This window comes from Sinocyclocheilus rhinocerous, unplaced genomic scaffold, assembly GCF_001515625.1.
Source record: "Sinocyclocheilus rhinocerous isolate Xijiao unplaced genomic scaffold, SAMN03320098_v1.1 scaffold2355, whole genome shotgun sequence".
NCBI classification, from domain to species: domain Eukaryota; kingdom Metazoa; phylum Chordata; class Actinopteri; order Cypriniformes; family Cyprinidae; genus Sinocyclocheilus; species Sinocyclocheilus rhinocerous.
In genome coordinates, this window is record NW_015666965.1 from 1 (window position 1) to 10177 (window position 10177).

Here is a 10177-nt window from a genome sequence, read left to right on the forward strand (position 1 = left end):
GATATCCTTGAGAGATTTTCTGTATTTTTAGCTGATGTATTATTCGGCTGTTCTTTCTCTCAATACATGCATGTGACTCTACAATATTCTACAAGGACAGGTGGACAAACACTAGTACATGAACGCATCCAAATGCAGGAGCCCGTTTTTTTTTTATGTGAAGCGTGTCATTTGTACACTACTAGTGAAACTTTAAAAAATATTTTTTCCCAGTGGACAAATAGGTTGTCCTGACCAAACTCACAACATAAAAGGTACACCCGTCAAAGTTGCAGAACAAAATAACACACTTCAATTTGAATTTAAACTTTGTTGGCCTCAGGATTATTTGGGTCATTGTGGAGCATCTCTTTTACATTTAAAGGGGTCATATGATGCTGCTAAAAAAAACATTATTTTGTGTATTTGGTGTAATGAAATGTGTTTATGCGGTTTAAAGTAAAAAAAAACACATTATTTTCCACATACTGTACATTATTGTTTCTCCTCTATGCCCCGCCTTTTTGAAACGCGTCGATTTTTACAAAACTCATCGGTCTGAAAAAGCGAGGTATGCTGTGATTGGCCAGCTATCCACAAATCTTCCCACATTGTGATGTAGACATGTGGGGGCGTGTTAGAATGAGCCGTTTTAGGTAGGCGTGGTTAACTCTTTTAACTTTTATAAAGAATATCTCTTTGGTTTTGAGACTTTAGTGTTTGCAACTTTACAGATCTTCTTTATGCACCAAGAGCTTGTAACACTCCAAAGAGAAAGGAAAAATTGAAATCGCATCATATGACCCCTTTAAAAATCAGGTCAATGACATGATGCTAATTGTTATGTTCAGATCTATTAATTTATTTAATAATATGTTAAAAAATGTTAGATATGCATGAAAAATCTACATCTTTAAATATTTTTTTTGGGGGGGGGGCGTGGGGGAAAAAAACATCAGGGTGATTCAACTATCCTGAGATCACAACGAAGAAGCCTTATTAAAAGTATGACATTCTTGAAAAGAAAACAATGTAACGCTTATAAACAACAACTAAAAAAATTTTAACAGAACTGCTTGACTATTTGTTAAAATTTGAAAACCTTTTGTCTGCCAAATCATTTGGTGCGACCAAGATGCAGAAAATGCAGAAAAAACGTAATACAGGAAATAATATTATAGAAAAGACCCATCATCAGTGTGTCAATAAAATATTTGATAATTTAATCTTTTTATGGCAAAGCAAGGTTAGTTCAGGTAATAAAATGTCATGCAGTTCGACTCCCTAAAAACATAATTAGGCCTATATTATATTAATGATATTTCTAAAAATAGAAAATTTTTTTTTTTTTTTAGATAAAAAAATAAGACGTTTACACTCACATGCATTCAAGGAATAACTAAAAAAGGTTATTTCCTTTTACTTGATGGTTGCACCACATGACGATAAATTTAAACTTCTTGTGAAAATGGTATCAACGTTTTTCAAAAGTACGTGACAACAACATACATTTCTAGGAACTTGTTACATGTGTTTTAAACTAGACGTAAAAAATAAAAATAAATAAAATAAATAAACTCCTTTTCATTATCGTAAACACTCTTATTTGTCATTGAGCATTAAACACAACAGCTTGTTTACCTTATATCCTGTGTGTGTGCGGTTCTTCGTATGAGGTGTGGCGGAGCACAGCTCGATGGCTTCTGGCTCATGAAAGATCACTGTAGGCAGCGGGTCCTTCCGGAGCGTCAGCACGTTGAGTTTGGTCTTTAGCATGGTCTGTAAATGCTGAAAAAGAGAAGAACTCAGTTTAGGCTGCAGTTTGAACATGTTTAACAAATACAGATCCCCTCTGTTTAAACTCATAAAACACCACTTCCACAACCTGGACGGATGAATGAATTGTTTGCGCATAACATCCAAGTTACTCCATAAAGGTTATGGCACACTTGTGTGATATTACACAGACGTCTGTCTCTCTCTCAGACCACTCTCATTCTGTAATGGAGTGTTATTTATATATAATAAATACAAAATGAGACAAACTATTTGCTAAGGGAGATTTAAATGGGATAAATATAAATTATGCAGGGAACCTTCTAATTTATACATTACGAAAAATATTATAGTTCATATTAAATATTAAATAAAAATGAACAACAGGAACCAAACTGTGAAGTTCAGTGGGCATAATAATAGCAACTGGAGTTGGTACTTGAATTTTTTTTCCCAAACCTTGGTTTTCATTAAATCATAAACAGTTCTTATCAAACTAACGCTCATAAACTCCTATAAAGACTAACACTTATAAATAATATAGAACAATGATTCATTTAAAGAAACAACTCTTAAATGGATAGTTCACCCAAAAATGAAAATGTGATGTGTATCTGCTTACCCCCAGGGCATCCAAGATGTAGGTGACTTTGTTTCTTCAGTAGAACACAAACGAAGATTTTTAACACAAACCGTTGTAGTCTGTCAGTCTTATAATGAAGGTGAATGGGAATCACGGCTAAAACATACAATAAAATCAGAGGTAAAAACTGATATAAATACTGTTCAGATTTTTGCGCAGACCGATCGTTTTGTGTCTTTACACATCAGTGTATCGTCACGAGCCGTAGGCTACATTTGTCTATTACTGATTCACAAAAACAATCCAGTTTAAAATAATCATTTGTTGCTTCATTTAAACTTTGTAAAATCTGTTAAATGGAGTGTATTACACTTTTACTGTGACAGCATGACAAAATTAGCCAAAGTATAAACTAAACAAACATTTATGGGGCAGAGTGCACTTATTGTTAAATCCTGGCCATTCAGATTCATCTGATTCAGATCCAAAGATGATAGACGATTTTGAAGGGAGAGAAGAAAGTGAAGAAATATGGAAAAGAGGCGAACTGAGCGAGTGAGACCGAGGAAACGAGTGAACGACAGAAGCCACATGTATAAACGCACCCTGAGCCCAGAATCAGCACTTTACAACTTTCTGAGAGAAAGAAACATTCCTGTGGTCTGAGGATAAAAGAATAAAGAGAGAAAGAAAGAAAGCTTTGTTCAGGGGAGGGCGAGGTGCTGAAACGAATCTGGAATTTTATTCATAATATTTTCACTGCAATTCATTTTTATTCTCAGTCAGGAAGTCCAAAAGAATCTATTTACAGCTTATTCATCAGAAGACCGTAGAGAAGGAGCAATGGAGGCCTTCCATGAAAAACTGCACGTGTTTGTGTTTAACTGCACTGTCATTATCATGTCCTGCTCTTTATTTCTGCTCAAAAGTTTACCAAAACATATCTGTCTGCATTTCCGCAGGGTCATAATAAAATGTGTTTTCTAAAACAATGATAATTCAAAGTTTTGGTATGTCGACCTTAAACTTCCCTTCCTGAAATAAGATATTGTTTTCCAAACTTTACCTCCTACAGAGCAAAGGGTTTCTGAGAAACAGGAGGACATTCTCAGAGTAAAGTCCTCATTTCAGGAAGCCTCTACACACATTTTCTCCATTTACATCAACACTGGATGCACGTTTCTGTAACTTAGGCAAGTTTTCATTGGGCTGATCCACAGGAACAGTTTCACTTCTGTTTTTAGTGGCCAACAATAACAAGTGCTGAAGAAACACCACGTGAGCTTCAAAAAGAAGCTTAAGTAACAAACCAAAGAGCACTGCCAACAATTTTGAATTATTTTGGATTTGCTAGATGCTGCATGTAATGAGAACAATGTGACCCAGCAAAAACAAAATCATCACATTGGATATTTAACTGTACCTGCGCTCATTTCCCTTATTTTTATATTTAGATTATATGTGCCGTTAATGAATAACAAACAGCAAATCTCAAAATGAAATCTATTTTACATATTGTCTATTACAATGTTGTGATGCCTAAATTCAGTTGCAGTAATTAAAACAACCGTTTTAGTGAACTATTTAAATTGTTTTAGACAAATATATGGAATTGAAACTCTAAACTTGCAGTGTAGAATGTTTTATTGATTATAATAGAGTTCTACTTCATAATTCAGTATGCATTTTGTCATTTTAGAATTAGAGTTTCGGGTTTATTGATGGATTTTTTTTTTTAGAAAGTCAATTTGATTTCAATATGAAAACATACTGTCACAGCCTCATATTCATTCACATTAAAATGGCTTCTATTCTGACTAGGGTCTATATCCTCCATCTCAGAGCATACAAAAATGCTTCGCTAGACTTATTTTGAACCTCCAAAATGTTTCTTACATTATCTCTCTGCTAAGGTCAGGCTAAGGTCAGCCAATATCTGCTACAATTCGATTTAAAACAATGGCCCAAACTGCTGCCAATGAGCTTCACTTAATGACTTCCACACCTGAACTACTAATGCCCAGAGTTTGTTGTCTTCAACCAAACTTAAGGGTCACATCTGTAGCACAGTGCCACACTAACAACAAATTAAGCCAACGGTTCCCAAGTAGGGATGCAACGATTATAGATTTTGTTGGTACGATTATTGTCTGAGGAATAATCACGGTTTTACGATTATGACGATTATTATGCATTTATTAATTTCCCAACATTACTAATGTATAAAATCACATGAACACTCTTTAGATACTTTAGATATATTTATTGCTGGCTTTTGAAACAGAAATAACACAGTAACCAACAATACAACACACAATAATAATAAACAAAAGACAAACAAAAGTCCATCTCTCCCACTGGAATTAAAAAAGGTGACCTCTGCTCTGTAAACATCCATGACAGTATTTCTCTTTTGAAAATAACAAATGGAAATAGATCACAAAAGTATTTAATGTTTTCAGTTTGTACATTCTTTACATTTCTTTTGGACCTGGGGTAGAGAATTTGGAAACATGGTGAAAAAAAAAATCTTGTTGGTTTTTACTATGAATAATACAACTTTGTTTTCGTTTTGCGCAAGCTGCAACAGTTCCGTTCCGTGTAACAGAAACACTCGGTTTAGCGGAACCTTTACGATTAATTAACCGTGACGTTTTAAAGCGCGGTTAATCGCGAAACCGGTTAATCGCTGCATTCCTATTCCCAAGCATGTTCCTTCTTAAAAGTTCCTAATCAAATACACTGGATTTTACTCCTCAGTTCATCAGTAGTTGCTTCAAGATCAAAATAAATGGGTGTCAGATAAGGGAGATATCCAAAATATGGACTAATGGGGGGCCTCTGGGAACAGGGTTTGGAAATTTCACACTTGCTTTCATCATTTGGTCAAAATCCAAGTTTGAGTCCATTATTTGGCACATTTGCGTCATCAACACAAGTACCAACACGAGTACTCGTGCCAAACAAACAAAGGTCCAAAACAAATGCTCAAGTGAGAAAAAGGGTGGCCTAATGTTGTGGTAATGTTGTCTTATCATAAAAACAACAAAATACATAAAAAAATAAATAAAATTATAATTTTCCATCAGGACCACAGAACATGTCACCAAGAGGCAATAAAATATAACCTACATAAAAAAAAAAATCATATATATTGTTGAGCTTTACCTTGGTATATCTGTCAAATAAGTTGCATAAGCAGCAGTTACCAGTAGGGGTGCTCCAATTGATCGGCTACCGATCACTATCGGCCGATAATCACGTTGGGATGATTGATCGGCGGTCTCTAAAAGGCCGATCTCAAAAAAACGATCTCAAGCTGATGACGCTGCCATGAGAGGTTTGGCACGACATGCAGCGGCACCGTCTCAGTCTCTGTCCGGCACGAGTGAAATAATTATAATCATATTTTTTCATTAAATAACCTATAAAGTTTTTTGAAAACCTTGTGTGAGACGTAATTTCACAAACAGCGTGAGTGAATCACCGCGCTCTCTCTTTCTTTCTCTCTCAAAATACGCTTCAAATCACCACATCGCGTCTGTCTATAAGCGAGCTGCACGCTGCACAGTTGACACAGGAATTATCACTTGCACAGTCGAGGCAATGTCACATCGTCACTAAAGTTTATAAATTGCATTTCTTTTTAATTCTCGTCATTGTTTAACCATTCAGTGCCCGCGCGCTCTCCTGGAGACCGTGCGCTCATGCACACTGGCAGCTCACACACATAACGGCAGGTTCACATTACTCCCGTTTGCAGTGCATACGTGGTGCGTATTTTTTCCACGCTCATGTTAACGGATTAAAGTGTTCACACTGCACACGGCTGCGGTCCGGCAGTGCCTTCAGGAGCGGTGCGTCTGCAGCAATGCAGAGATCGTTTCCGCACCGAGTCTATTGCTGCGCTGCAAGCGCTGAATTAAAGTAACAGCGCATTGTTTGCAGTAAATATGAACATGGATTGACACGAAAATGAAGTAATTACACCATAAATGCATATTATTAAAGTGTTTCACAGTCAACACATATGGCTTTTTGGCTAGGTTTAAAGGGAAAGAGCACTTTTAGATAAAGAAGGCATAGATGGCACTCGTGGAGGTGGGAAAACAAAGTTTGTGAATCCTCCCCATTTTCAAAAATGAAATTCAGGCCCTGAATAAATGTCTAAAAATCCTGATTGGAGTATCACTATAAATAGTTATAAATTGTAAAAAGAAGGCTTTAAAAAGATCGGTATCGGTGATCGGTATCGGCAGATAATGCTTTCTGTGATCGGCGATCGGTGATCGGTCTCAAAAATCCTGATCGGAGCACCCCCTAGTTACCAGTCATAATAATAGTTGTTGAAAAGTACTTTCGTAGACTAAGTATCTAGAAGGAATGTAAATGAATATAATAGAGCATTGTGAGAGAATCTAACCTAGCCTACTTCTATGAGGCCTACAACATGAATCAAATAAAATGCAATTAAAATATGCAATGTTTCTATGTGCGTTCAAGAAAGGGAGACAGAAAACTTGTCAGATTTAAACTGTGAACCATGTATATATGTGTGTGCCCGCTGCCTGCTGTGTGTGGGTGAGAGATGGACTAAACTGTGTCAGTGTTTAACACATTATACGGCTGTTTGTGAGTCTGCCCTGCAATGATGGGTTTAACAAGACCAGGAGTGTCTCTGTTCATTCATATATCACTCACAGACAGAGACAGAAAGAGAAAAACACAAGAGAGCTGGAGTGAGTTAAGTGAGACAATGGAAACGGTTCAGGCAGATCTCTGGTGGCTATCAGCTTGATTACATCTGACAAGCCTCGTATTTCATCCGCACTCAGATTTAGCTGACTTCTGGCGACATTCCTCAGCAATTTGGTCTCGAAAATATAGGTCAGAAACACCTAAACAGAGTCTTTGCGGAATATTTGGAGTTAAATGCAACAGTCTTCACAATGCCTGCCAATATCTGCAACAATTCAAAACACTGTTCTTGGCCTTCACTGCTGCCAAAGGCCTTCGCTTAATGACTTCCACAACTAAACTACAAAGCCATGAGTTTGCCGTCTCCACTCATCTTCAGGGACATTTGTAGCCACCATTACAATGATTCAGGCAATGTTTTCAACCTCAGTTTAACTGTTTGGTCCAAACGTGAACTTCCCATTCGTGTTTCAATGGTCTGTGCTCAAGATATTTTCACGCCTTATTTTATGACATAAAATACAGTAATCAGTAATACCTCTTTGTGATTTTTAAAGCTATTACAAAAAGTTGGTTTCTAAAAAGTGGTTAAATGGGACTAAAGAGGTTGTGAAAAACGGGTAAACTCCTCTAATTACTAGTCGCTTTCACAGCCTCATTGTGTGTATAATTGCGCTCTTATAAACTATTATAACTTAAACTTTCAGGGAAAATGTTTAAACAAAGTCTGAAAGTTGTTGGAAGCTTAGTATGGGTGATGTTGAAGTCATGCGACTGTGATGTAGTTCATTTATAGCCTACATTTAGCTTTTCACTGATTGTATACAGGCTTCAAAATTCATAAAAGATGTGTTTATTTGTGAAGATTGTCATGAAGAACAAAACCTGTAAGAATCATAAACTTTTCTTGGCCACAGAGCGTATTTTCCACAATAATCCGAAAAGCCAATCCAAAAATACTACTGGGTTTTTGACAAGAGAATCAGGGTGATATGAACTTGGCCTACAAAAATATATAGGACTAGTCACTGCAGCAATCTATTAAAGGGATAGTTCACCCATAAATGAAAATTCTGTCATTAATTACTCACCCTCAGGTCGTTACAAACCTGTAAGACCTTTGTTGTTCACCCCTCGAAACACAAATCAAGATATTTTTGATGAAATGCGAGAGCTTTCTGACCCTGCATAGACAGCAAGGGAACTACCATGCTCAAGGCCCAGAAAGGTAGTAAGGACATCGTTAAAATAGTTCATGTGACATCAGTGGTTCAACCGTAATATTATGAAGCTACTAAAATACATTTTGTGTGCAAATAAAACAAAAATAACGACTTTATGCAGCAATTTTTTCTCTTCCATGTCCGTATTACAGAGGAACCCAATTGTGCTGCGCCTTGTTTATAAGCAGAGGAATGCACACGCGTGCGTCGTAGTACTGCCATGAACATATGTCGAAGACTGACACGGAATAGAAAAAAATCATTGCATAAAGTCATTATTTTTGTATTCTCTGTGCACAAAAATCTCGTAGCTTCATAAAATTACGGTTGAACCACTGATGTCATATGGACTATTTTAACGATGTCTTTACTATCTTTTCTGGGCCTTGTCAGTTGTGTTGCTGTCTATGCAGGGTCAGAAAGCTCTTGGATGTCATCCAAAATATCTTCATTTGTATGCCGAAGATGAACGAAGGTCTTACGGGTTTGTAACGACATGAGAGTGAGTAATTGATGACAATTTTCATTTTTGGGTGAACTATCCCTTTAAGACAAATGAATCGCATGGCATTTGCAGCTCAGGCGATTGGCTCAAAATGTGCCCAACAAAACTTTGCAAGAGATGCGAAGAATGCAAGTTGCTCTCCAAATGCGATTTATTGGCCTATTTGAAAACCGACTTTCACACAGAGATCGTATACGCCAATAGTAGGTTGAGAATGAGAGTGTGTACAGACAAAGCTCGTAAGTTCCAGTGTGGGTGCCTGTCGGGGTTTGCAGCGTGTTGCGTTTCACATGGACCCGCCAGGGTCAAGTTAGGACAGACACGTAGGAGGTCCCATGCTGCCACTGGTTGATGCCACTGGATACAAATATCCGACAAAATGGCGTGGGAAGATGCCAATGGCAGCGGAAAACCTCAAAGTCAACGCTGGCCCCGCCCACCTTCCTAAAAACACCAATCAATGTCAAGTAGCACAAGCACCACTCACACATTCGCACAAATAAAAAATATACATCGGATAAATGTAAATGCATTCATTTTCACATATTTTTCAGACGTATTTGCACACGCACGCACACCGACCCATAAGCTCTCCTTGAACCCTGTGAGAGATTCCTGCCAGACACTAGAGAAGCTAACGACAGACGTATCTGTGGTTTACTCTCAAACTCACTCAACACATGCACACACACACTCACTTACTCAAACCAATGATATTCTTGGAAACTCTGCATTGTAACAGAATAAGGCCGTATTGTACTGCAGTTCTCTCAATTAATCCTTTAAAGAACACCCAAAAACACATACTTTCACACAAATGCCAAACCCAAATCTCTCCTCTCCATGCGAACACACTACAGAAAGACTGGATTCAACTTTGAAGGTGGGTTCACTTCAGTTCGCTTATAATGACAAACACTGGAACAAGGTGGGATGGAAATTTCTACAACAAGCAATTTTGTAATGGGACAAAGAATTAGCAGCTACCATGGGCGTCTTTTCCGGATAGACCTGTGTTTTAGAAAATTCACTGTTATTTAAGTGTCAAAACTCAAGGTACCTCTGATGAGCTATTCTCTGAGATTTGAACTCAACTGAACTCAGATCTTTGATATTTTAAACTTAACTTCAGACAATTTTGTTACCTAAATGGTATTATTTCCGAGGTCCTGACTCTCTGTGGTCATTAAAAAATCCCAGGATGTCTTTCGAAAAGAGTAGAGATGTGACCTCGGCATCCTGGCCAAACTCGCCCATTGACCTCTGACCATCATGGCCTCCTAACCATCCCCATATCTGCTGATTGGCTTCATCACTCTGTCTCCTCTCCACCAATGAGCTGGTGTGTGGTGGGCGTTCTGGCGCAATATGGCTGGTGGATGCTGCACACTGGTGGTGGACGAGGAGATCCCC